The sequence below is a fragment of the Phragmites australis genome, chromosome 12 (assembly GCF_958298935.1).
Source record: "Phragmites australis chromosome 12, lpPhrAust1.1, whole genome shotgun sequence".
Taxonomy (NCBI): Eukaryota; Viridiplantae; Streptophyta; class Magnoliopsida; order Poales; family Poaceae; genus Phragmites; species Phragmites australis.
This window is the reverse complement of record NC_084932.1, coordinates 2,333,536-2,339,982: the sequence shown is the minus strand read 5'-3', so window position 1 is coordinate 2,339,982 and position 6,447 is coordinate 2,333,536. Positions and strand designations below refer to the sequence as shown.

The 6,447-nt window shown below is 41.7% G+C and overlaps 1 long non-coding RNA gene across 1 annotated transcript; it reads left to right on the top strand.

Annotated features, from left to right (window-relative positions):
• Window positions 1–2,648: 2,648 nt before the first annotated feature.
• Window positions 2,649–3,684, top strand: LOC133886195 (uncharacterized). Its single transcript, XR_009903366.1, has 5 exons — window positions 2,649–2,704; window positions 2,822–2,897; window positions 3,015–3,082; window positions 3,199–3,304; window positions 3,431–3,684. It is a non-coding gene; the product is annotated as an uncharacterized LOC133886195 (long non-coding RNA).
• Window positions 3,685–6,447: the final 2,763 nt, after the last annotated feature.

Below are 6,447 nucleotides of genomic sequence, written 5' to 3'. Positions count from 1 at the left end.
TTGTTTTCATATGTATATAGTAGCTATTTATCATCTCCTGTGAGAAATATACATTTGTTTTTGGCCTGTAAATACCTACTACTTATGTTGTTTTGTGTCCTCATGAATACAGACCTTTTCCCCCCTACGTTTAAGCCTTGGATATTCAGACGGTTCTGTGTTACATATCTGCTATTTTTTTTTTGCTTTATGCTGATTGAATTCCTTATGTTTTTCTGACTTCTTCCTTCTTTACCTATCTACTGGTTCTTTATTTGCTTTATACTTATTGTATTCCTTATACTTTTGTGACTTCTTGGTTATTTTCGTTTGGCTATGACGCCACATGGTGTTGATGATCCTATGGTGCCTATTTAGTTTTTTATTGTGGCTGTAAGAGCAGATGTCGATCTCTATGCTGAAAGATATACACTCGCGGGGTAGACACTGGACTGTTTGTACAAGGCTGTCAAGGATGTGGGATTATCGTGGAGGCACCGATGATGGTGATGTACGGCATGTTGATCTTGTCCTACTAGATGCTGAGGTAACACACAATTTTCCTGTTTTACTATCAGTAATTCTTGGTCTATTTTCCATTCCTTATTGTCTACTTACTATTTTATTATGTGTCCCTGGTCTATTCTAGGGAACTGCTATGTATGCTCAAATTGGATCGGACAATGTGAAGGATAAGCAGCCTTTGTTTGCTGAAGGAAAAGTGTACATGTTGAAGAGGTTTAGGGTCCTCAAGTCTAAACCTTCTTACAGGCCTGTTGACAATGAATTCATGATTGAGATCACCTGCCACACATTGATTGAAGAAAAAACATGATTTTCAATCTGACTTCCCAATGTACACATACAACCTGACGAAATTCCCTGATTTGCCTTCGCTTGTTGGTGAGACCAAGTGTTTTGTTGGTGTGTGCCTCTCTGAAAATATATTTGTTCACTCCCTTTTTCGTTAGTAATTATCTATCGTTATATTACTGTATTGTTGACTGCCTAGGCGTATGTCACAGATATTATTGGCCTGATCACAGAGGTGGCTGATACAACCACAGTCCAACTCCATAATCAAAGCAGGGCTACGGTTCGAAGGGCAATTACACTGAGAGACACTAGGTACAACAGAATGTGCATATTCTTGTTGGTTCCACCCTTTCTCTTTTCCCATGCTGAGGAGATCTTTCTTATTCCTCTCTATCTATTTACTTCTGATATTTTTTATTTGATTGTAGCAACTATGAGATCAAACTTTACCTTTGGGGTAAGAGAGCTTCTGAATTTGATGCTGATAAGGTCTATGCAGTTGGCCAAGAACAACCAGTCATTGCTATCTTTGTTGGAACGCTTATGAAATCTTATAAAGGTGTGATCCTACACACCTGGATGTGGTTTTGACTGCACAGACTATTGTCATATCTTTTTTTACAGGTACTAATGCATCTGTATGTTTTTTTATAGGCGAACATTCGCTCAGTGGGAATACAGCTTGTCGATGGTACATCAATCCCGATGTTCCTGAAGTCCAAGCTGTTATAGACAGGTATTATTTCCTTATCCTGCTCTCGCCTCTTTTATTTCATACTACTTCACATCCTGTTTGTTATTCTTTTACCTCGTGAACCTGCCATCAATTAGCTACCTTATCTTTTTTGTCCACAGCCTGCACGGCACTTTTCAAGCTATACAACGCATTGCAGCAAGTGAACAGCTAGCTATTTTCCAGCCTGTGAATGTTGAGCCACAGCAGAAAACTTTAGAGGACATGTTTAAGATTAGCCCATATGACTTTCCAGCTAAGTATCCTTTGTAATTGTATCTTCCATTGTTCATACACTATGATAGACAGCCCATTCTGTGATAGAGTTTATTAACCTCTTGCTAATTGCAGGCTGAAGGTTTCCGATGCACCATCACTATTTCAAGAGTCGATCCCTTTCTATCCTGGTGTTTCCCATCGTGTAATCGTTGTAGTAAGACTGTACTTCCTGATGGCATTGGATATAAATGTCCACACTGCAAATGCACAGGCTCTAAATTCAAGTAATAATTCCTTGCTGTACATATATGTGCCTCTAATGAATTCTTTAGTCAAAGTTAGATAACCCGGTTTGTCCCCGCATTCACTGATGCTCTAACCTCATTACAGGTACAAGATATGCTTGATGGGGACGGATGGCACAGATGAAGCAGAATTTGTGTTTTTTGGTGATATGGGTCGTCGTCTTGTTCTTAAAGATGTCAATGTGCTAATGAGATCTTGTCGCAGCGCTGATGGTATTCCAAGTGAAATAGCGTCGCTGGTATCCCAAAAGTACCATTTTACAGTTAATGTAACCAGCAAATGCTTTGAAAAGCCACAACGATCATACGAGGTGAAGCACATCCATTGTGCCTACGGCCGACAGACTACCATTCCAACAATCAAGAAACCCAGTGATACACCTACTGATGACAAACACAAAGCTGTTTTATCAATTGTCGGTTCATCCAGTGCTATGCAACCACACAAGGACCAACACGTTCAAGTACTTGCTCTACCTCAGCTACCTACATAACTGCTTCTCTAATTGTTACTATGGTGCTTACTATCTTGTCTTCCGTGATGTTCACTGCATTTGCCTTCCTTGTTTGCTAGAACGTGAAAGATACTCCCCCCCCCCCCCCCAAAAGACTCTCCAAGCTTTACACCGCTAAAGACCAAACAGCCTCTTTCGTAAGTTGAATATACATGCTATATTTTCTAACATCGTTACCTATCTACTTTAAATTTGTATATGCTTATTAATCTGTAAGAAACACCCCTTGATTCTTATCATGCTGCTACACACAGTGAGCACCCAAGTGATGGCAAAAAAGAGAGAAACATACGTAGGCGATTACTTATGGATAGAGCTTCAACTGATGCAGTTAATTATACTTCCTTTATTTTCCTTATTTCCTTAATTATATTATATTTGTTTTCCTTATTTCCTTTGATCCTTGTTTAAATATTTTGTGTCCTGCTTACCTATGTTTTTGTATAGAATTTAGACAAGCATGATGATTCTCTTGATGATAACCTGGAAGATTCTTTGGGTGATGCTACTGCTAGGTTAGTTTCGATAAGATCTCTTGTACTTACTTTCATTGTGGTTTAAATTATCAATTATTTCTGCCTGTCATTTTACCATCTCTCACATTAGGTTCCTGCTTTACTTCGACCCACAGGTCTCTCACTGGTTCCGATGGTGATGGTGGTTCCGATGCTGATGCTGGCGCTGATTCAGCCTAGGCAGTCTTACTTGTTTTCCTAAAGAAAAAAAACAAACATCAGGTAATTTTGATTTCAACTTCTTTACTAACGTGATTAACATGTCTTTGTTGCTGCTATTACTCTCGGCTATTTTACTTTATTCCTTTCTTTCTTATTCATTCTCTATCATTATTTCCACTTTAACAGGTGCCGGTTGTTCTTTTTTGGTGTTAATATCACTAGCGCAAGACCATCCAGCTCAGAAATATAGCCTGTTGGCATCCTGGTTGTAAATATGAAGTTAATGGCCAGCACCATCATTTTGATGTAAACATGGCTCTAACCTGAAAACTGTTCACCCTTAGCCTTTGTATATATAACTACTGTAACCATTAGGATCCTGGTTACGTAGCCTGCTGTTTCTATAATATGATTCACTGTCACTTTGCTACACTTTGCATATTTTGATTGTCGACTAAGTGAATGAATCCTGCTTTAATCGCTCGCTACTGTTTCTACCTGCTCACCTTCCGATGGGTTCTTTTGGTGTATATTCTTACATTACTAAACCTTTCCGTATAATATACTAACGTGTCTTTCATTCTGCTATCTAGCATTGCAAAAATACAACGCCGATTCTGTTTGTCTATCACGATATTGGGACGACCATCTTATCTTCCCAACCGTAGTACTGATAGACTTTCATTCTAACATTCCAAAACCCTATGTTACTGTTATATGTCCGTATCTTGAATTTTTTTTCTCCTGGTACATACCTCTTCCTCTGATTGTAATACTTTTTTCTATACCCTATACTTCCATGTTTATTCTTTAATGATTACGTCGACCGTAGTGTCCTAGCTTCAGCATGCTACAGCCAAATTTACCTTCTATAATCTCCTCATATGTCAAATTTACTAGCAAATATATTACCATCCTATACACTACTTTTTACCATCGTCATTCTCTATTGACGGCGCGCAAGGGCGCGCCGGTCTCTACTAGTATATAGTATTTGCCGTCCATTCTCTCAACCCACGTTGAGCCACGTCATCATTAAAATATGAACCCTTATATTTTAAAAATAATGGGATTACATCTCTGTTGTCTGATTTCTGCAGATGGAGGAACTTCTGCTACTGCTCTTGCTGTTGTCAAGCCTGCCTTGAGTAAAGGTTCTGTTATTCCCGCTGTACAAGGGGAGCATAGGGAGAATTTGGTAGTGTCAGGTGACACTTGTGTTAAATCTGATGAAATTGTCGTGCTTTCAGAGGAGACAGTGATGCAGGAAGATCAGTTGTGCTCCAAGGATGAGGCACGAAGTGAGGACACGGAAGTTCTAACCAAGGATAATCAGGTTGAGCTTTCAGGAGGCCAGGGTGTGAGTCTTCCTCAGACAGAAGTTGATTCGGGGGTTCATCTAGGGGAGAAAGTGGAAAGTGAAGATGTCCCAAGACCAACAATATTATCATGTGTTGTCCCTCCTGGCCTCCATGAATTCAAGATGAGAGCAATTGCCGAAAGGGGAACTGCCCTCCGCCTCCTGCCCTGCGCCCATCCGCTAGGGAAGAGGAAGGTGGAACGGGGCAAAGCCCTGGGAAGAGTGACCTCACTGGGATGAGACAGTAGAGAATGCGGCCAATTGATGGAGGCACGAGGAGTAGGGAGGACAATGGAGGCGACATCACGCAGCGTGAGGAGACGGCCCATAGCAATGTCACCACCACCTCCTACCGCCGCCCCTCCCGCATTGATGGAAGGACGGAGAGTAGGCCACCGCAAGCGCCAGTACTAGCAAGTTGAGGCAGCTGCTTAGCAAGTTTAAGAAATTTTGGTGTATTCATCTTTCGTTTTGTTTATCTTCTCAAAACGGAAATTACATATTCAGTTTCTTTTCTTTCTTTAAAGTTTGTTAGAAATATTAGAATAATTGAGATATATATACTGCTAAGATGTTATGACTATAGAAAGGATAAATATGTGCCATCCATTTGGTTCTATTCAAACTAGAATTGGGTTAGCATACAATTCAAATATGACTCTTTTAAGAAAAAACATAGATGTAACCTTACCTAATACTTCATTGAAAAGAAAATTGACATTTATATTATTAATTTCAGTTTTAGATACTAGGATTGCTAATTGAATATCAGGAATTACAAGACTTCAGTAAATAGAAGATTCAACGCATGGACTCGGGACCTCAATGGTCTGATTAATATCAACAGAACATGGCAACTGTAGGGCTCCAGATGTGGCCACGGGCCATTGGGTGCGGCAATGCTGTGCCGAACTTCTAGTGTTATTATGGAAGAAGAGAGTTGGTCCCGTTTATGAGGAAAACTGAGCTCAAAAACCTTCACAACTACGGTTGAAACAGGACCAACCGACAAAAAACCCAACGACATGAGCGCCAATAAAAGGAAAACAACACTACACTCCGGAAACAACACATGCGGGGTCTGCCTACAGGTCATTGTTGCCAAGCTCGTCGCATGGCGACCAAGCAGCTTCGACTTCTCAAAACAGACCTCAGCCTCTGTCTTGATGTCCTCGTATCCCTGTCCACGGCGACCACGTGTCATAGTTGTCAAGCTCGTCGGACACCCCAGCATAACAGCTCCGACTCCACCATAGCCCACTGTCGGAGGGTTAGCTCCTGTCGCAGGGATCCTGAGGGACCCCTTTTTAAAGATTCGGCCGGGGGGATGATTCTGAATATGTTTGCTGGAGAAATAAGTGGATATGAATGCGATGGCTGGTGGGGTGGAATGATCTAATGTAGAAAAGAGCAAATGCGCTGGGGGGTTTTTAGACAGGTTCGGGCCGCACTGCGCGTAACACCCTACTCCTGTGTGGATGCTATAAATGCCCTGAGAATGTCTCTCAGGAATGTGCTAGTACAAGAATGTCTGTCTATCCTAGAGCCTGGGGCTCCTTGCTCTTCGGTTTCTATGCTCGTACGAAGGTGTTCTTCGATTTGTGTGTGTGTGTTCGTTGGCTCTGAGTGCGCTTGTCTGAGAGTTCGAGTGTCGCCTTCCAATTAACTCTCTCAGACCTCCAGCGCCTTTTTCTGTCCGCGCTGCTGGCCACTTTACATACCCGCCGGCGGTAGTGTGCCCCAAATGGGAGGGCATGAGTTCCAAGGTGCCATAAATGGAAAGGGCGTCATCATGGCCTCTGCGCGAAGTGATGGAGGTTGAAAACGTGCCCCGCGCCCGGTC